Raw genomic sequence first — 22,574 nt, 5'->3', positions numbered from 1 at the left:
GCTTAGTTCAACTTTAGCCTTGTTGTATAAATATACCCAAAGGTGCCACATGACTCCTATTGATTTTCCCAGATACAGAATAATACGACTACCTGTCTGATGATTTAATCTAGTGATTCTTGTAATAATTCCAATAATTTGTAGCTGAATTAGATCTTATATTTTTCAAAAAGATCTCCAGTGTTTATTTACATATTCCAAATGATGCAGAATTCACTATATCTGTTTGGTGGTTGTACCAGAGTTTACCTTCACTGTTAAAATCCCAGCGTGTGTCTAGACTACATGGCTCCGTCGATGGAGCCACGTAAAGTAGTTCACTCGACATAGTCAATGAAGCAGGGATTTAAATAATCCCTGCTTCGTTAAAATAAAAATGGCCACCACGCTGTGCTGACTATCAGCTGATTCGGCACAGCGCAGCAGTCTAGACGTGGCGCGGTCGACAAGGGAAGCCTTTGTCGACCGCTCCAGTATGCCTCGTTTCATACGAAACTGCTGGCAAGCTGTAGTGAATAGTACATATATGTGGAAGTTGAAAGCAGATATTCTTACATTATTTAAATCCCCGCTTCATTGACTATGTCAAGCAAACTACTTTATGTGGCTCCGTCAACAGAGCCATCTAGTCTAGACACACCCCCAGAGAAAACTCTAAGGTGAATTTTATTTAAATTTTCTTCTGGAAAAAGCAAATAATTATTCCCAGTGATTCCCAAATTCTTTGCAATCTATAGCCCTAATGCTGGTATGAAAATGGCAGAGGTGGACCTTTGCATCCATGGGGAATCATATTATTTTTATGAAAGCTCTATGTAGTCAAAGGGGTCTGCCCATGTTACTATAACAGTGCAAACCAACAATACCATGTCCCAAGATTTAATACAAAATTAAAAATTGATTGACATAGTAAAAATGGGATTAATCAACCAATTAAAAAAATGAATAGATTACATATATTTTTCAAAATGTGACTAGATTTTCCACAAGCACACTTTTGCCACATTTAGAGAGAGGACATTTTTTCATTTAAAATAAGCAGGGTTTGCTTTCCGCTTTCACCTGGCTAGCACAATGTAATCTACATTGATTTACAATTAATTTCATTTCAAGAAGTTAATTTAAGCCTATAAACCCCTATATGATTTTGGTTCTGAGCTACAGCCTTTGGAAATCAAAAATAAGACTTCCAGTTACTTCAGGTAGGTTTGGCTTAATTCTTAGTGATCACCTACCACACTTTGCTTCATCTCAGTGACTGAAACTGCTGGCAAGCTGTAGTGAATAGTACATATATGTGGACGTTGAAAGCAGATATTCTTACATGAATGACCTTCTATCATAGATCTGGTTCGGCACCCACTGTAGGTTCCTCAGCAAATTGGGGGGTCTTAGCAGGCTGCAGAACTATTTTCTCCATTGGCCTCTCTGGCAAATTTCCTAGGCAATGACATAGTAAGCCCACAGTCATTGCTGACACCGTCATTGGACCTAACTATGTTAGTTGCAAGATCAAGAACACATATTCCTCTTCATCCAGAAATATAATTTATACCATCATGTGCCAACAGTGTCCGTCTGCTATGTATATTAGATAAACTTCTCAGATACTTCACTAAAAAATCAATGCATACAAAACAGACATCAGACAGTTTCACAAAGAAAAAACAGTTTCTTGCCATTTCAACCAGACTGGGCATTGTCTCAATGACCTTATTACATGCATCCTGCTTCAAAGAGACTTTAACACAAGACTTGAAAGAGAAGCCTCTGAACCGTCATTCACGCTTCAATTTGACACTTTACAAATGGGCCTTAACAAAGATGCTAATTATCTTACCCATTACAAAGATAGCTTCCCCAATTATCACCTCTAATATCATTATCTCATAGACACTAACTTCCCCCCTCACCCCTCCCCTGTTCTAAAATTGGATTTGTCTATTTTATATGTGTTTGCATTTTTTATTGCTTCCCTTTGGTATATATGGTCATGCCAATTTTCTTCCACAATTTGATCTGAGGAAGTGGGTCTGGCCCACGAAAGCTCATCACCTAATAAACCATCTTTTTAGTGTTTAAAGTGCTGCACAGTCCTGTTTTTTGTGTCAGCAGGACCAGACTAACACGGTTACATCTCTATTACTATCCTGACAATTAGGAACTTTTTCCGAATGTCCAACCCAAACCTCCCTTGCTGCAGTTTAAACCCATTGCTTCTTGTTCTATCCTCAGAGGCCAAGATGAACACGTTTTCTCCCTCCTCCTTATGCCAACTTTTTAGATACCTGAAAACTGCTATCATGTCCCCCCTCAGTCTTCTCTTTTCCAAACTAAGCAAACCCTATTCTTTCAGCCTTCCTTCAAAGGTCATGTTTTCTTGACCTTTAATCATTCTTGTTGCTCTTCTCTGGACCCTCTCCAATAAGGAGAAAAAGAAACATCCCCTACTGAATTTGCATCAAACAGAACAACATCAGTGTAATGTATGATAAAAGTGGCATCCCAGACTGGGACTGGTAGGAGAAGGAGACGTAGTCCTTGCAAGATGCCAGAATGGCCACTGGTGATGATGGGGAAGGTGAAGGTGATGAGAAAGCTGATGGCTAACACGTTGGGTTGTTCTAGAAGGAATGGAGTGAGTGTATGGTATGGAAATATAGATGTACATTCCCTATTTATCTTATGAAAATGGGGTGTTTGTGACTGTGCTAAATGTATTAATAAACTATATGTGCAAATAGAAAACAAGGCACTGCAAACAGGAGAATTTGAGAGGTAATTTGTGGGAGGGAGATGTAAAATAATTGTTCTGATTAGGAAAGGCCACATCACCGGTGCCAGTGCTGCTCCTGTCTCCCCAGCCTGCACTAGTATTCAGACAGAGAACCTAATAATGGATGCCTTTATCCAAATACTAGTGTGGACTTGAAAACATGGTGGCTTGCATTTCCACGCACAGCAAGCCAGGCTTGAGAGACCATACAGTTTAAAAGTGACTGCTGGTGTCATGTTTCAGGAAACGTGTGGCAGCCTAGTGTCTAGCCTAGTGTCTAGGCTAAAGAATATCTGAGCCTAGGAGAAATTCCTTCAGAGTATTCACGTGGATATATTCAAGGCTGAAGAAACTATATAGCTAGATAGAACTGTCAGGATGGTTAACCATTGGAATAAATTACCTAGGTAAGTTATGGTAGTTCTATCATTGGTGATTTTTAAGAGCAGGTTAGACAAGTACCTGTCAAGGAGGGTCTAAATAATAATTAGTGCTGCCATAAGTGTAGGAGATTAGACTAGATGACTTCTTGATGTCCCTTCCAGTCCTATGATTCTATGATTTCACAAATCATCACACTTTCCAGTCTATAATGTGTTTATCCCTTTGTCTATTGGAGCAAAGCTCATAACTTTTCCAGGCACCTTGTACCTATATACACTAGTTTAGGAATCTAGATATTCATGACTAACAATGGGGGCGGGGGTCATTTTATTACTGCAATTTTAGTTTTTATTGTCCCAGATCTCATATTTTCATTATGTGCCTGAAGATATTTACTGCTGTGTTTAATAAACATATTGTTACCACACTGCTGTATGGAATCCATATGATATAAGCACCATATACCAATCCAGGAGGAATCTTCACTCCTCAGAAATCTCTTAAGCAAGTGTATCCTGTTGGGCCCAGAGGGATAATACAGCTCATACAGACTCCAGATAAGAAATGTTACAAGGATCAAGATCTGGCCCAGTGGGAGTTTTGCCTGCCTAGGAGTCAATAAAGTATGCAGGATTTGGACTGCTAATGACATTGAATTTTGCAACTCTTGCATTGGTATGCTTATCTAATAGGTTATTTAAAAAAGGAATAACACATTTGCAAGAGCTGATTTGCATGGTGAATTATTCATAAAGTAATTGTACAAAATAGATTCTGTTCTTTACCCTTCTGAGTCTTCACTTACTTCTGGGCAATGGACAAATATAAGTTTTCTTCAGAAGTAATCTTAAGGAATAGAGTTTAGGGATTTAGTGGAAGTTTATATGGCTGTCTATTGGTTACAGAGCAACTGACTGAAATAAAAAAAATCACTCATAATAAAGCACTATCTTATGGCAGTGAATAGAATTGCATATCATATTTCCCTAGAGATTTGTGAACTTTGAAATACATACTACTAAATGTATGAAACATTTAATTTTGTAAGCTTTCAGAAAAGCATTGTTAGTTTCCTCAACTAAAGAATTTCCATTATGGGTTGGTAATGGAATTCAGCTATCTAGAAGAATTTTTAATTTCTTGCTTGAAGAACCAAAGTTAAATTCAAGTGTTGCACTAGTATACCCTGAAGAAAACAAAACAGAGAATCTTAAGCCTGACTCAGCAGCCTTTACATCTCTGGGTTGTCCTGTGGACTTCAACATAACCACATGAATATTTAAGGACTTATAATTGTGGGAATCATTATTCATTTGCATGAGATGTTGCTTTTTAAAAATATAATTCATAGAAAGTTAAATGCTTAATGGCAAAAGAGCTGCTTAATTTAAAGGGCGAAAGGAAGAGAAAGAGAAAGAATGTGTTTAAAGGCTATGAGTATATATTTACTACATTCCTACATCTAAGGCTGGTGACAAGAGGAGATCAGGACGTTTTGGTGTATGTGATCTGCAATTCTACACTAACTTTGCCTTCTTCCTGTATCCTTGGATTTGTCTGGCATTTGTTTAGATTCTGGTCAAAGATCTGGATGCTCCTTAGTGCTTCAGGTGCATTAGCCTCTCTTTTCACCTTCATTAGAAGACCTTATGCTATAATATGGCATTAAGATAAGGGTTTACAATATATACACACTATATTACTGAAAAAAGGTCTTATTGACCAGTACAAATGTCCAAACTTTTGGTGGCATGACCTGTTAATGAGGACTCTAATACCCTGGAAACACCTTTATGAGAAATGGGATTATTCTAGATGTTCACTTTTACTTTCTGAAAATAATGAAAATATATTCTACAACCATTACCAAAAGTGAGCTTAATACTGCTCCTGTTGAAGTCAATAGATGTTTTGCTGTTGAAGTCATTCAGTAAAGCTTTACAAAACATAGGTGAAGCAGTCATTACTAAAGTAATCATTTTACTATATAGTATTAGGTTAGGATTTGTACCAGATTCATAGGCTCAGTCTACTCTAACAGTCAGTTATAACTGATCTAGAATTCTACTGATGGCGAGGAGAGGTCATTTGAGCAGCCCCGGATAGCTGCCATCTCCCAGGCTCACCAGTCTGGTGTCCAAATCTGAGAGGCCCTGAGGGAGAGATTCTCAGAAGGAACCCACTAACTCTCCCCAGGGCCTCCCACATGGGGGGTTTGGCCTGGCCCAACTCTACCTTTCCCTCCACAACCCTCACTTTCTTCCCATAAAGAATACATACACACGTGGTTTTCTTTGTTAACACACATTGTTTTTTTTATTAGAAACACTAGCAGTATCGAAAATGTGCTAACTGTGTATAAACCACCTTTCTCTTGTTACTGTTCAACTGTTTATAAACAAAGTATAATCTGTCACTCAAAAATAAAGATTTTGTTACATAACTGAAATGTCTTTTAACTGGGATGGTAGGGGACTGAAAACCTGGAGGGGGGAGGGAGGATCAAGTAGGCCTCTGCTTTCCTGATTGTAGGGGCCTGCCATCTTCCTGTGTCCTGGCACTGCCATGGCCGTGGCCTCAGTTGGAGCGAGAGCCAGTCCTGGCCTGGGCAGGAGGGGGGGCAACTGTTGGGCCTGTGAGGACTCGGGAGCAGGAGGTGCTAGGGGGGAAGGGGGGGCTGGGAGAGAAGGGAGGGATGGGGGAGAAGGAGCTTGGCGTTCAGGAGGAATGGTGCCCGTGACAGGAGCAGTCAAGGCTAGGACCTCCTGCATAGTGGCACAAATGGAAGTGTACTTCTGGACCAGCTTATCCAGCAGTCTATTGTGTCATTCGGCCTCTGCCTCCATACTCTCCTGTTGAGGTTCTGCAGGGCCACTATATGCTCCTTCAGCAGGTCTGTGTAGACATGCCAGTGCCTGCAGATGCCACAGGTCTGGGATGGTGGTGGGGCAGGTGTGGTGCTACCCTCTTGGGTAGAGAGTCCAGCTGTGGAGGAAAAGAGGAGGAGACAATCAATGTTTGTGTGAATCCCTGCTGTCCTTGAGGGCATGCCGTGGCGGTCAGGGACTCTCCTTTGGACAGGGGACTCAGGGGTGTTACACATGACACCACGTGTGAGTTGAGCAGTGGCCTGACAGCATAACAGGGGCCGCACAGTGTCCATGGGATTAGATGGCTCCCCACACTGACAACCCACCCATGTATGGTGACCCCTCACAGCACTCACCTGATGATCCCTCCACAATGTCCCTGATATCCCCGGATGCCTAGAAGGCCTCTGGGGTCTGGGTCCCTGCTGCCTTTACTTTTTTTGAAAAAACCCTGTAGTCTAGACACAGCATCCATGAGACCCTTGTCTGACTCCTCAAATCATAATCTACAATACACCGAACATTGACATTACTGCGGTCAATCTTCCAGGGTTTGATTTAGGGAGTGTAGTGTAGCCCTGCTTGATCAAACTCAGAGGGCATCCATCGAGCTCCAGCTGTGTAGTCAGGGATTTAAGATACACCAACTCCAGCTATGTAATTTGGGTATTTTACTTCCCTTGTTGTGTAGTCCAGGTCAACGAGTCACAAAACATTCAGAAAAAAAAATAAGGAGAAATAAAAGAGAATGGAGAGCATATCTATTAGTGTTAAAATGGCAAATTAAGAAACCAGAATCTCTATTATTGAACAATGGAATTTAGCATTCTCTAGGTGGAGTGTGTTGTTATTCTGTAATAAAAAAGCAGCATTTCTCCTCTGTTGGCCCCATTCATTTTAATAAGCCTACTGATAGATTAAAATTATCTTCATTATGGTTAAAGGTATCATACTCTACCTCCAGGTCTGCAGATTAATTCCATTTTAAATGATACTGCTTTGCTCTAGCTGGTCAGAGCCTCAGCAGAAAAGAGGTTGCAAGAAATTTGTATGTATTTCTTACATCACTGCTGTTACTTGGCCATTATGCTGTGTTATGTGTGGCGAAATGCAGAATTTGGCTTATGAGCATTAGTAGAAAATGAGAAAGTAGGGCTAATATATTGGGACTACATCATGAAAAATGTTCAATTATAAAACATAGTCAATCTGCTGTCTAAAATATAGCTGTAATGGCAATATTCTCTTTATCAATATCATCATATCATTATTGTTTTACTGCCTCATGATATTTTTTAGGCTTCCCTGGAGACACAATTATGTTGGAAAGAGTGACATATATATCAGAAGACAAGTGCCTTGCATGCCATAAGGTATGGGTCACACACACTTCTGAAAAATTGTTAAGTACGCCAAATTGCCTTGTAACGCTATGCCTGTGGGAACCTAATTAGAAGACTTTGCTTGGAGCTGGACTTTCTTTATCTGCTTTCTCAGCAGAATAACAAGGTTTGATCCATTACAATGGGTATAATATATGCAATAGTTGCATCTATCGTAGAGTAATATCCTGGATGTCTTGAACCTAGCACACATTACTAGCTGTCATAATTGACTTGTCAGATTTAAATTAGAAGCAAAGCAAAAAAACTGGCTATTTTTTCCCTTTACTAAGCATGGAACACTTCCAAAGTTCGATGCTACAGCTTTCTAACCCCAAAGGCAACAGCACAACTTGCTTGAGAAGCAATAGTTTAATTCCCCAGCATGACATTACACATCTGCTAAAATCCCCTCTGGACCTACTTTGTAATGCTTGTTTAATGGGGCAAGTCCCTTTTAGAAGAGACCTCTTTACTCAGTTGTCAGGGCTGCTAGAATTCCTATCCTTATGACCACATGGAATTAAGACTCCCGATGGCACTTTGTTAATCTTATTCTGTTAGAAAGTGGCACTATCCATTCCTCCTACTCAGAGATCAAGAGAAGCTGCTCTCTAAGGTATTGATAACAATAGAAAATAAACCATGGTTGACACCTGCTGTCAAATACAGGTATCGCTTTAGCTGTCCTTCAGACTTAATTGAACACAATTGACCATTACAGACAGGACTAAACTGTGTTCAGCATCACCCCAATGAAGGCAGAATGCTTATGACAATGATGATTAGTGTACCACATATTATACACACTTAAACTCTGTCTACACCAATGAGCTAATTAAGTTCTACAAGACATGAAGAGTGCTAATGGACTCATGTCTGTTACTGAGTCTCAAACTAGCTCCATGCCCAGCCTACAGAAAGGGTCCTCCAAAGTATAAAGAAATGGCTGGACATCACCTCCAGCCCTCATTCTCAAGTTCCAGCCTTGTTATTTCAGAATGGTCTAATAGGAATTTTCAGAGCAGTTAGACTGCTAATGCGACGAGGAGTCCTGTGGCACCTTATAGACTAACTGAAGTGTAGGAGCATAAGCTTTCGTGGGCAAAGACCCACTTCGTCAGATGCATGTAGTGGAAATTTCCAGAGGCAGGAATAAATATGCAGGCCAGGATCAGGCTGGAGATGACCAGGTGGATCCAATCAAGGAGGATGAGGCCCACTTCTAGCAGCTGATCTGGAGGTGTGAATTCCAAGAGAGCAGAAGCTGCTTTTGTAGTTAGCAAGCCATTCACAGTCTTTGTTTAATCCAGAGTTGATTGTGTCAAACTTAAAGATGAACTGTAGCTCAGCAGTTTCTCTTTGAAGTCTGGTCCTGAAGTTTTTTTGCTGCAGGATGGCTACTTTTAGATCTGCAATTGTGTGTCCAGGAAGATTGAAGTGTTCCCCTACAGGTTTTTGTATGTTGCCATTCCTAATATCAGATTTGTGTCCATTGATTCTTTTACGTAGGGACTGTCCTGTTTGGCCGATGTATATAGCAGTGGGGCATTGTTGGCACATGATGGCATATATTACATTGGTGGATGTGCAGGAGAATGTACCAGTGACAGTATGGCTGATCTGGTTAGGTCCTGTGATGGTGTTGCTGGTGTATATATGTGGGCAGAGTTGGCACCGAGGTTTGTTGCAAGGATTGGTTCCTGAGTTCGAGTTATTATGGTGCGGTGTGTAGTTGCTGGTGAGAATATGCTTCAGGTTGGCGGGTTGTCTGTGGGCAAGGACCAGCCTACCTCCCAAGGCCTGTGAAAGCGAGGGATCATTGTCCAGGATGGGTTGAAGATCACTAATGATGCGTTGGAGAGGTTTTAGCTGGGGACTGTAGGTGATGGCCAGTGGTGTTCTGTTGGTTCTTTTGCAGATTCAGACTAACACGGCTACCCCTCTGATACTAGACTGCTAATGTGACTAGTCTGCACTTGGGACAAAGATATTTACACAAGGCTACATCAACTTAAGAATCTTTTTTTAAGGTAATGAGAAGATCCATTGTAACTAGAACATTATGAATGTTATATCTCCTACTTCTAGCCAGCAGCCCTATAAAAAAGGCTGCCAGAGTGAACTGTGTGTGCAGTGTGCACAGTAGCAGCTAACAGAGGGAGTTTGCCTAGGAATTCACCTCAGGGGAGCCCCACAGAACTTGGGTTTTTTCTTTCTTTTTTTCCTCATTTTTTCTCTCTCTTCTCCCCTTCAGGCTTCAAGGTGCAATAAATACAACATCTGAGGAGTCTTTCAGAAGGAAGACAGTATGGATAGTGAGAGATCTGGACAGGATGTGCCATATTTATATTCCCCTCAGAGGATAGAAGAGGCTTCATATGTATGTACTGCAAGCTGGTTTCCATATTGGAAGACAAGGCAAAAGGACTAGAGACCCAAGTGTCAACTCTGCATTCCATCAGAGAAAATGAGGACTCTCTGGATAGAAGGCAGCATTTGATACAGCAGGCACAGTATGCTAAAAGGACTAGAGAGGGCAGTGGAGAACAGAGAAGAAAATTGGCAGCATGGGACCTCCAGAAGAAGAAAGACAACTCAGGTATCCCCAAATAGAGGTTAAGTTACCATTTTCTGGCTTTCTGCACAGATACTAGGGAGGAGAATTCTTTGGAAGAAACCTCTGAGGGAGGGATCAGAAAGAGACCACACAGATTACAGCTATCTTCTGTGCTCGTTCATTCAAGTTATACTGTTACTCCAATTCCCTGAGTCACACCCCACAGCCTGGCATCATCTTCGCACTTACCTCAGAATTTTGTCCAAGATAGAGTTCCAGTACCCAAGTCAGGGCTCCTTCTCATTCTCTCTGGTTCCTGACAATACCACCCTGTCTGGGGTTCTGCAGTTTTGCCAACCAGCCACACCATCCCTGCTCATACAGCTCCAGCAAGGAACTTCTTATTTCTGGCCTAACAGCTCTTTATACTATCTTTCTGGGCCCTGATTGGCTGCTTCTCATATAGCTGCTCCAGGGATTTTGGAGGGCTTCTCTACTGTTCTTTTCGGGAGGTGGGAAATAGCTTCCAGCAAGGAGCATTGGGGCCTAGTCCATCCTGCCACACACTTCTCCCTTCAAGATGGAGGTCAGGGTGTCACCTCAAAAAGAGTGTCCACCCCAGTTCAAGAGAATAAATCTCCATTTCCATCTTGTGATCGCAGGTGATATTCAGTTGTAAAGTCATAAGGTTACAGCACCAGATAACAGCGTGTAACCCTGGAGTTCATGTTTTTCATGGTTTGCACTGCTCACAAAGGGACACAATCTCTAAGCAGTTTAAAGAGGGCCCCTCATCTTTTTTGATTTTCAGGTTGTAAAAGAACTGTTGATGAAGCCATATTGGCCTATTACTATTCTTATTCTTATGCTCTTTTATTTGCAGCAGGATAGTTTGCTGTTATACCTTTTATATTGTAAAATAAAACATTTTCGCACTGGTAGATTTTTCTGGAAATAAGTGTATTTGTTAAATTATAACATTTAAAACAATGTGATTTAAAGTGGAGATCTGATTTTTATAAGATTATGCTAAAAGGGGTAGGGAGAGAAAAATAAATCACTCATGGCTGGATCAATTAATAAGCAAGATATATACCCTTCAATAATAGGTTTATAATGAAAGTTCTGGCAGGTTTTCAACAGTGGCATTGCAATTAATCTAATATAAAATATATCTTACTAACTACATCTGCTTTCTAATCTGTTTGAAGTTAAAATGAAGAAATGTTCTGTCCCCTTCACATCGCCATAGGTTTTTTCTTGCTTCCTAATCTGATACTGATACGCAGTGTGCCAATGTTAACTAGTGAGAATAAAGATTGATTTAAGGTCATAAAATAACAATTTGTTTTCAATAATATAGAAGTGTAAAAGCTACTTGATAGTAAAAATTTAGTATTGGCTAAGGACCAGATCCAAAGCATATTAAATTCATTAGAATGAGCCCAAATGAGCTTTGGTTTAGACCCTGAAAGAATTTATAATTCCTCTGCTATGATGTTTCTATCATTAATTAAATTCCATCTGACTTACACATAGTCCTTATTCCACTACTGCTAGGTGACAGATTTGTATCATCATGAGTTATTACCCACTAAGCATTAGGAGATGTTGGTAAATCACATAAAAGACTGTTGTTTAGATAAAAGGTTTGTAGGATGTAGCTAAGTTTAAAGATATAATTAAGAGTCTGATCCTACAAATTGTTTAATTCTTTCCGTAAGGCTTTGAATCCTTTCTACTTCTCTAGATTCAATGTGATGTTTAATATAATGGTAGAAGACATAGTAAGAATCAGTGACCTGAAGCTGAAGCCAAATAAATTCAAATTAGAATAAGAGTTGTTATTTTAAAAAGCGAGGATGATTAACCACCAAAAAGGCAGGGGGAAAAAACTATGGAAGTGATGGATTTTTCATCTCTTTGTAGCTTCATACCAAAAGTGGATACCTTTCTGGGAGATAAGTTTTAGTCAAACATGACTTATTGTAATTAATAAAATGGGTAATTGGGAAAGATGTAAGGACTTGTGATATATAGGAGTTCAGAGTAGATGATCTAATGATTCCTTCTGGCCTTAACATTTATGAGTATATGATCAGAAGCCCTCAGAAGTTTATAGGAGTGAGGAAAGCTGAAAGGGTAGGTGGGGCAGAAAATGTAGAGAAGTTGTATGTAAAAGAGCTATATAATTGCTCAATGCTCCAGTATGAAACTGGAGAAAAGCTTGTTAAGAGTCTCTGGTTTAGGATGAGAGGTGAAAGTAACAAGGTGATGTCATGGTGAGAATATGCTATAGACCACCCAACCAAGAGGATGAGGTAGACAAGGCTTTCTTCGGACAATTAACAGAAGTTTCCTGATCACAGGCACTGGTTCTCATGTGGGGATTTCAGTCACCCTGACATCAGCTGTGCACAGACAATCTAGGATGTTTTTGGAGAGTGTTGAGTACACCTTCCTGGTGCAAGTACTAGAGGATCCAAATAGGAGCCATGCTCCTCTTGACCAACTGCTCACAAATAGGGAAGAATTGGTAGGGGAAGTAGAAATAGGTGGAAACCTGGGCAGCAGTGACTATGGGATGCTTGAGTTCAGAATTCTAACAAAAGAAAGATGGGAGAGAAGCAGAATACAGACTCTGGACATCAGAAAAGCAGGCTTTGACTCTCTCAGGGAACTGATGAGGAGTCCCCTTGGGAGTCTAATATGGGGGGGAAAGGAGTCCAAGAGAGGTGGCTAAATTTTGAAGAAACCTTATTAAGGGCACAGGAATGTACCATCCCAATGTGCAGAAAAATAGCAAATATGACAAGTGATCAGCTTGGCTTAACAGAGAAATCTTCGGTGAGCTCAAACACTAAGAGGAAGTTTATAAGAAGTGCAAAATTGGATAGATGACTAGGGAGGAGTATAAAAACAGAGCTTGAGCATGCAAGGGAAGGCCAACATGCAATTGCATAAGGAAGGCCAACGTGTAGCTAGCAAGGGATGTGAAGGATAGCAAGATGGATTTCTACAAGCATGTTAGCAATAAGAAGAAGGTCAAAGAAAGTGTGATATCTTTCTGAATCGGGGAGGTAACCTAGGCTACATCTAGACTGGCATGATTTTCTGCAAATGCTTTTAACGGAAACATTTTTCATTAAAAGCATTTTCGGAACAGAGCATCTAGATTGGCACGGATGCTTTTCCGCAAAAGCACTTTTTGCGGAAAAGTGTCCGTGCCAATCTAGACGTGCTTTTCCGCAAAAAAGCCCCGATCACCATTTTCGCGATCGGGGCTTTTTTGCGGAAAACAAATCTGAGCTGTCTACACTGGCCCTTTTGCCCGAATGGGAGCAGCATAGTATTTCCACAAGAATACTGACAATCTTACATGAGATCGTCAGTGCTTTTGCGGAAATTCAAGCGGTCAGTGTAGACAGCTGGCAAGATTTTCCAGAAAAGCGGCAGATTTTCTGGAAAATCATGCCAGTCCAGACGTAGCCCCTGTGACAGATGATGTGGAAAAAGTTGAAATACTCCATACTTTTTTGTCTGCATCAGTCTTCATAGAGTTCAGCTCTCGAACTGCTGTACTGGGCAGCACAATATGGGGAGGATTAGAGCAGTCCTCAGTAGTGATAGATCAGAGTAAGGACTATTTAGAGAAGCTGGACTTACAGAAGTCCATGGGCGTGCAGCTAATTCATCCAAGAATGCTGAGAATGAGCAGATGTGAATTCAGACACACTGGCCATTATCTTTAAAAAATCTTGTTTTGGGGGGAAGATCCCAGATTATTGGAAAAGGCAAATGTAGCACCCATCTTCAAAAAGGGGAAGACAGAGAGTCTGGGGAACTACAGATTGGTGAGCCTCACCTCAATCCCTGGAAAAATCATGAAACAGGATCCTCAAGGAATCAGCGTTGAAACACTTGGGCTGTGTCTACATTGGCACCCCTTTCCAGAAAAGGGATGCTAATGTAGACTTTGGAATAGGCAAATCCGCGGGGGATTTAAATATCCCCTGCGGCATTTGCATTAACACGGCTGCCACTTTTTTCCGGCTTGGAGATAAACCGGAGAAAAGCGCCAGTCTAGACATGATTCTCCGGAAAATAAAGTCTTTCAAGTAGGAATAAGAGATCCTCTGGAAAAGGCTTTATTTTCCAGAGAATCATGTCTAGACTGGCGCTTTTCTCCGGCTTATCTCCAAGCTGGAAAAAAGCGGCAGCCGTGTTAATGCAAATGCCGCGGAGGATATTTAAATCCCCTGCGGATTTGCCTATTCCAAAGTGCTACATTAGCATCCCTTTTCTGGAAGGGATGCCAGTGTAGACACAGCCTTGGAGTAGAGGCAGTTGATCAGAAACAGTAAGCATGGATTCATCAAGGACACGTCATGCCTGACCAATCTGTTTGCCTTCTATGATGATATAACTGGCTCTGTGGATATGGGGAAAGTGGTGGATGTGATATAGTGGTAGATGGGGGCTAGAGTGACCTAACTAAATTGGAAGATTGGGCCAAAAGAAATCTGAGGAGGTTCAACAAGAAAAAGTGCAGAGTCCTGAACTTGGGACTAAAGGATCCAAGCAGTGTTACAGGCTGGGGACTGACTGGCTAAGCAGCAGGTATGCAGAAAAGGAGCTCGGGATTACGGTAGACAAGAAGCTGTATATAATTCAGCAATGTGCCTTTGTTACCAAGAAAGCTAACAGGATATTGGTCTGCATTAGTTAGAGCATTATGATTATTTCCCTCTATTTGATACGGGTGAGGCCACATTCAAAGTTCAAAAAGTTGAGGATTCAATACAGACTATGCAGTTTCAGCCTCTCTGACATTTAAACTGAGGCTTTGTCTAAACTTTAGACTGAAAGTATGGTCACAGCATGAGTGCTGTAAAACACCGCTGCAAGGGGAGTAGCTAACAGCATTGGGAGTAGAAAGAGCCAGAAAGTTGTAGCACTGTAAAGTGAGTGAGTTTTAACTTCAGTTCCAGGTAGAAAGCTCATCCCCTAAGCATGCTGATACTGAGCTATTTAGGGCATTGTAAATCAAAATCAACAACAATACTGATAAGAATTGAGGAATTCATTTGGAATTTAGCCCTCAAGATAATTCTTCACTCCTGTGCGCCTATGCCACCCTGTAATGTCATCTTCCCTACAGCTAGAGATAAACTGAAATAGCTTTTTGCTATCAATGACAGAAAAGCAATGGATTCCTAAACAAAATAACTATCTTCAATTGATTGCTTGTTTGTTGTGCATTTTTAAGAATTCTCAACTTGCTATTTCTGAACAGCAGGCATTTTCACACAAACTTGTTTAGATAAATGACACAAACAATGGAGAGTTCTGAGAGAGACAAGATGGTGAGGCAATATCTATTATTGGACGAGTTTCCGTTGGTGGAAGAGAAAAGCTTTCAAGTGTCACAGAGCTCTTTTTCAGTTATGGAGAATTAACCAGAGTCTCTCAGATAAATACAACATGGAACAGAATTGTTAAGCATAAGGGGTTAATAGGTGCTGCAATAAACCACATAAATGAAGTAGGCAATTAATATCTCTGCAGTCATAGAACAAGAGGATCAGTTGGTTAAAATGGTTTTAATGAGACATAAAACTAGACTCTCTATTCTGAAAATGATTTTTAGTGTCTAGTACAGTTATGAATTTAAATTCCTAAGCTTATCTTTTGAAGGTTTAATGCAAGTGTTCTTTGAGGTCAAGGACTGATAGATCATATAAGGAGTGATTGCATAAGTGGTTGCAAAACAGTTCCCAGAGAGTAGTTCTTAGTGGTTCACAATCAAGCTGCAAAGGCTTATTGTAGTGTTTCTCAAAGTGTTTTGTGGGCCTGCTTTGGGAAAGATTCTAGTGGGCTGTGCCCCTTTGTTTAGCTAAAAGGTCCATAGCCACAGAGCCTTGCTAATACCATTGGCTTCAGTTTGCCATTTTCAGCCAAGGAGAGTCAGGGGGAGTGGCAGCCTTGGCCATGCTGCTTCCTCCAGCTCCTCTTGGCTAGAAATGGTGAACCAGAGCCAATGGTAGCCATTAGGAAAGCAAATCAGTTTAGGCCTACCCCACTAGTGGCTTCCCCAAAGCGAGTCTATGGAACAATTTGAGAATCAATAGTTTATTGAGTGGGGTCCCTCAGAGATCAGTCTTGCTTCTGGTTCTGGTCAATATGTTTTTAGGTAGGTTAGACACTAGTGTAGAGTGGACACCTATAAAGTTTGCAGATGATATCATGCTCGAGGAGTACAAGTGCCTTGAAGGATAGGATTAAAATTCAAAATGATCTGGAGAAGCTGGAAAAAAGTCTGAAATAAATAGGATGAAATTCATAAAGGAAAAATTGAAGGAACATTCATTTGGTCACTTACAAAATGGGAAATAACTGTCTAGGAAGAAGTACTATGAAAAGGCATCTTGGGAAAACTGGATCACAACCAAAACATGAGTCATCAGTTGTAATACTATTGCAAAAAAAACCCCCAAAAAACCCCTCCCATCATTCTGGGATATAGTAGGAAGAGTGTTGCAAGCAAGACACAAGAAGTAATTCTGTTGCTTTATTTTGTGCGTATTAGTCTTCAACTGGAGTATTTCAGGAAATTTGTGGACAAATTGGAAAAGATCCAGAGAAGAGTAACAAAGGATCTAGAAAACTTGGTCACTGAGGGAAGATTGAAAAAAACTGGCTTGTTTAATTTAGAGAAGAGAAGACTGAGAGCGGACATAACAACTATTTTCAAATACATCAAAAGTTGTTACAAGAAAGGGGAAACAAAAGTGTTCTCTTCTAAATCTTTGAGGCTGTGTAATAATCACCACTGGAGACTTTAAGGACAGGTTAGACAAATACCTCTCAGGGATGGCCTAAAGTAGGAGCTGACAAAATTTTTTGCCTGAGGACCACATCAGATTTGGAATTTCTAGGGAAAGTTGGAGGAGACTGTGCCTCCCCATACAACAAAGTATGGCCTGGCCCCACTAACTATCCAGCACTCCTGGCTCCTCATCTCCTGACCACCATCCCAGGACCCCTCACTTTTTAAGCAATCCTCCATGCTCCCCATTTCCTTCCACTCTATTTTATACCTCCTGTTCCCTGCCCCTGATCATGTCACCCAGAGTAGCAGCACTGGCAGCTCTTCAGCCATGCCACTGGCTAGAGCTGCAGCCACACTTCTCAGAACATCAGTACTGGTGGCACAGTGACCATGCCACCTAGATTCTGGGGGGAGATAAGGCTGCAGAAGATGGGAGGCAGAAAGGAAGACTCCAGGGGATAGCCATTCCTGCTTGTTGTGCTGTCAGGGGGATGGGCTGGCTCCTCCTGGCAAGGATGTCTCAACCCCACTTCCCAGCGGGAGACTGGACTACAAAGTCCCGCCCTTTCCTACAATTCTTTGATATTATGATTATCCCTCTGAAGCAAGAGTTAGTCAGGAAGGTAATTGTTACTTAGAGGCACAGTTCCTTCTCTGTGTATATTTTACAGTTATGTAACATATCACACACGGGACAGGTGACAAAGCCACAATCAACTCCACTGATTTCAAAGGGACTCCTCATGAAGAAATTTTTTAAACAATAAAAGCTCCACAGAATCTAGCTGCAAATTTGAATTTTGACAAATTAATAATGTGATGATTTCTGATGTCATACACAGGTAAAAGGAAGTTTTAGAAGAAGTTTAAAAGAAAATTACGTCTAAAATATATGATATCTACAAATGTTTCCATTTCCTATAAATGTTAGGCCCATGTGGAAAAAAATGTTAGAGTCTTGTTCAACCCTCTGTCTCATAACAGTCAACTCTCAGTTCCATCAAGGGAGAGATGATTAACTTTCTTTTGTGGGTGAGAAGAAAGTTGGGGGAACAAGTTGGAGGAGCAAGCATCTTCATTTCATGGCTTTCAAACTTTTCATTTTCTTTGCTGTTTCTGGGCCTCCCTACAGAAGGGGACAAATGGAATGGAAGAAATGTCTAAAAGTGAGTTTATTTTGGGCCCATATAACTGGTGATGAAATTTGTTTAATGGGATTTGACTTTGTAGATATTTAAAAATAATTAATTTTGAGTGTCCAATGAGAGATGCCTCTGAGGCTATCAATTTACTTTTCTTCTTTCTCCATTTTTCAAACATTACTTTTAATTATATTAGAAACTTAATAATTAACTGTCTATTTTTTATCTTGAACTGTGTTTCATTTTCTCTGTAATACTTATCTAGCCTGTTTGAATTATTTCTGTGGCTCCACATTCTGTGAAGTTTTTTTCCACTTTATGTCCAAACACAACTACTAGCAATATACAAATAGGAAAGATATATTAAAGGTAGAAAAGGTGTGCTACATTTTTTGAAATCCCTGACATTCAATTTGGAGACTCTTAAGTGATTATTTTCATTAGCTTATATGCATGCATCTCCTACTGACATTAATGGGAGAGATGCAAGCATTAAGGGATAGCCATACTGCATAAAGGACTCTCCTTGAAGTCAAAGACAGTAAAGAGAGTTAAACCTGTGTGTTGAATCTATGAGGAGAGACGGGCAGATTTGGGTTTGTTTAGTCTACAGAAGAGAAGAGTGAGGGGGGATTTGATAGCAGCCTTTAACTTCCTGAAGGGAGGTTCCAAAGAGGATGGAGAAAGGCTGTTCACAGTAGTGACAGATGACAGAACAAGAAGCAATGGTCTCAAGTTACAGTGAGGGAGGTCTAGGTTGGATATTAGGAAAAACTATTTCACTAGGAGGCTGGTGAAGTACTGGAATGGGTTACCTAAGGAGGTGGTGGAATCTCCATCCCTAGAAGTTTTTAAGTCTCAGCTTAACAAAGCCCTTGCTAGGTTGATTTATTTGAGATTTGTCCTGCCTTGGGCAGGGGGCTGGACTTGATGACCTCCTGAGGTTTCTTCCAGCTCTATGATTCTATGTTTCTATGAATCCACTACTTACTGTGGTTGAAACCAGCAAATGACTTATGTACCACACTACAGAGGGTCTCTGCCAAGCTGATGTAAGGGACAATTCTTTTCTCACTCAAAATATGGTGATGATAGATACCCTGAATACCTGGATAATGCCCACTAGACAGATATCTGTAAAAGAATTCTCTGTATTAACCTAGAACCCTCTTTCTCAAGGGCCCCATTCCTAGCTATTTAAGATATTTGCTAATAGGAGTCATGGATGGGCCATATGTAACTGCATGCAATTTCAGTCATATCATCCCTTAATGAATTTGTCAGACTCAGTATGAAAACAAGGTGTTTTGCCTCCAATACTGCCCTTGGAAAATTGTTCCAGAACTTTACTCCTCTGATGGTTAGAAAACTTTGTCTAATGACTTCATAGCTAAAAACCAATATTTCTAATCTTTAGAAAGAAATTTCATATTGTAATTGATGTACGCTAATTGGGTTTAATTTATATGAGCTAGCTTTTCATATGATTGACACCAAAACTGTTTTATGCAAGGACGACATTTTTAAGAATATATTCTCACATGATTTATTAGACTATCACAAAACACTTAGCAACATGAGGGTTTTTTACTTTCCTTTATACGTAGCTTTAATATTCCTGTATCATAGCAGTTGTCTCTGATATAATTCAAAGGAAAAACTGAGTGAATAGTATTTATTAATATTTTGAACAAGAGCACATAGTGCCCATGACTGTTTTGTTCAGCTGTAATTTTATTCAATGATCTCATTACTTGATGGCACATTTTAATCAATATAAACTTGATCCACTGTAAACTCTGAAGCTGTGTATATAGAACCATGTTATGACCTCATGCTGAAGTAGCTAGGTCCAAACACAGTACTTCTAAAAGTAGAACAGTATTAAGGGAACTCTTTACAATATTTGTTATGAAGGTTTTAGTGGTTAGTGTTCAGTATACAAGGAATGATTTCAAAACAATTTTCCCATGGCAAAAGAAAACATAGAAGTACACATGCTGAATTGAGAAAAAAAATAAACCAAATTAAGGCTCTGATCTTGCAAACACTTACGCTTGTCTGTAAGCTTGTCTGTAAGCTGACCCCCCAAAAGGTAGGAACATAAAAACATGACTAGCCATATTGGATTAGACCAATACTCAAGTTAGCCCACTTGGCTGTATTCTAATAGTGTCTGGTCCCAGATGATTCACAGGGAATGAATAGAACAGAGCAATAATTCAGTCATGTGTCCCCTGTCCTCCAGTCTCAGGTGGCTGCAATCAGAAGGTTAGGCACACCCGAAGTATAGAGTTTTCTCCATGGCCATCATGGCTAGCAGCAATTGAAGGACTTATCCTTCATGAATTTCTAATTATTTTCAAACCCAGTTATACTTTTGGTCTTCATCAATGAGTGCCACGGATGGACTGTGTGTTGCATGAACAAGTATCTCTATATGTTTGGTTTAAAGCAATTCCCTATTAATTTCATTGGGTGATGTCTATTTTATATGTTACATAGAGAGGTAAATAACACTTAGTTATTTGCTTTCCCTCTCCCGCTCATTCATGATTTGACAGACTATTATCATATCACCCTTTAGTCATCTTTTTTTTTTTCTAAGAAGAGGAGTCCTAGTTCTCTTAAGCTATCCTCATATGGAAACTATTCCATATGCTAATGATTTTTGTTACTCTTTGTACTTGTCCACTTCTTATATATCCTTTATTTAAATACAGTGATCAAAACTGTGCAGTATTCAACATGTTGGTGTTCCATGGACGTTGATAGTGTCATAATGTTTTCTGTCTTATGTTCCCTCTCTTTCCTAATAGTACCTCACATTCCAGCTTTTTGGCTTGTCACTGCACATGGAACAGATTTCACTGAACTGTCCACAATGACTCCAAGATCTCTTTTTAATTGGTAACAGCTAATTGAGACTCCATCAATTTTATATATAGTTGGGATTATGTTTTTCAATATGCATTACTTTGCATTTATCAGCATTGAACTTCATCTACCATTCTGTTGCCCAATCACCATTTTGTCCCATCCCTTTGTAACTTTTCTCAGTCTGGTTTGGATTTCACTATCTTGAGTAATTTATCACCTGTATATTTTTCCACCTCATTGTTCATCTCTTTTAGGAGTTGTTTTATGAATATGATGAACAGTACAGGTGCCAACATGGAGCTTTGTGGGACCTCACTATTTAAATTTCTCCTTTCTGAAGATTGGCCATTTGTTCCTACTGTTTGTTTCCCATCTTTCTGAAAAGACCAAGCACATTACATCCAGTGGATCACCCTCCATATGTTTCTTGATTGTCTCAAAGATTTCTTATAGATGGGGTTGAATAGACTTCAGTGGTTCTATTCATATTAATACAGTTTTGCACATGCTTAATAGAGTACTCAGAGGCTGCTACAAAATACTTCCCATAGAGACGGAGCTTCCTGAAAAGGAGGACTGGTGGAGATGAGAATGCTCCTCTCTCCCTGCATTTGAGGAGAATACCTCTTTGTATTCCCTTTGTGGTAATGGAGATCTGTGCCACTATTAAATTTCCTCTGTAACTAAGGGTACGTCTAAACTACATGGCTCCGTCGACAGAGCCATGTAGATTTGTTGTTTTGGCAAAGGTAAATGAAGCCACAATTTAAATGATCGCGGCTTCATTTACATTTACATAGCTGCCGCACTGAGCTGACAAACAGCTGATCAGCTGTTTGTCCGCTCAGCACGCTAGTCTGGACGCTCCCCTGCCAACATCAAAGCCCTTTGTCGGCAGCCCCGGTAAACCTCATCCCACGAGGAATAACGGGGCTGCCGACAAAGGGCTTTGATGTCGGCAGGGGAGCGTCCAGACTAGCGCGCTGAGCGGACAAACAGCTGATCAGCTGTTTGTCGGCTCAGCGCGGCAGCCATGTAAATGTAAATGAAGCTGCAATCATTTAAATCGCGGCTTCATTTACCTTTGCCTATGTGTCTAATCTACATGCCTCTGACGACAAAGGCATGTAGTCTAGACACAGCCTAAAATATAAAATCTTAAATACAGGTGGTGAGACTGCTGTTAGAATACCCAAGGTTATAAGTCATTTTGTTATCCCTGCCTCCAGGAAGAGGCTTGTCTGTGGCTTGCTGAATGGCGGTTCCCTTACATCACCAGCCTCTTAGTCACTGAAACACTGTCCTCTTGTCTATGCCAGCCCTCTCTTTATTAGACTGGTTAAAAGAGGCAAACCTTAGTCTCCTAGTCCCCTTGAAACATTCCACTTAAACATAAGTCAAAGTCTCGGCTTGACAAAGCCCTGGCTGGGTTAATTTAGTTGGGATTGGTCCTGCTAGAGCAGGGGGCTGGACTTGATGACCTTCTTAGGTCTTTTCCAGCTCTATGATTCTATGATTCTATGACATTCAGACATTGTCTGCTCACAGAAATCTCACAAAGGAATAGTGTAGCCTAGTTTGCTCCCAAAGGAATAGTGTAACCTATTTTACCAGTTTTACAATAAATCACCACTTAGACAAACTACATAGAACTTGTGAACGTTTGTAATAATAAAATGAAAGGAGATTTATTTAAGAAATCATATGTTGCACAGAAAGAAGAAAGAGTTATAGAAACAAATAGTTAC

The sequence above is a fragment of the Pelodiscus sinensis genome, chromosome 1 (assembly GCF_049634645.1).
Source record: "Pelodiscus sinensis isolate JC-2024 chromosome 1, ASM4963464v1, whole genome shotgun sequence".
Lineage (NCBI taxonomy): Eukaryota > Metazoa > Chordata > Testudines > Trionychidae > Pelodiscus > Pelodiscus sinensis.
This window is presented reverse-complemented; position numbering follows the sequence as displayed.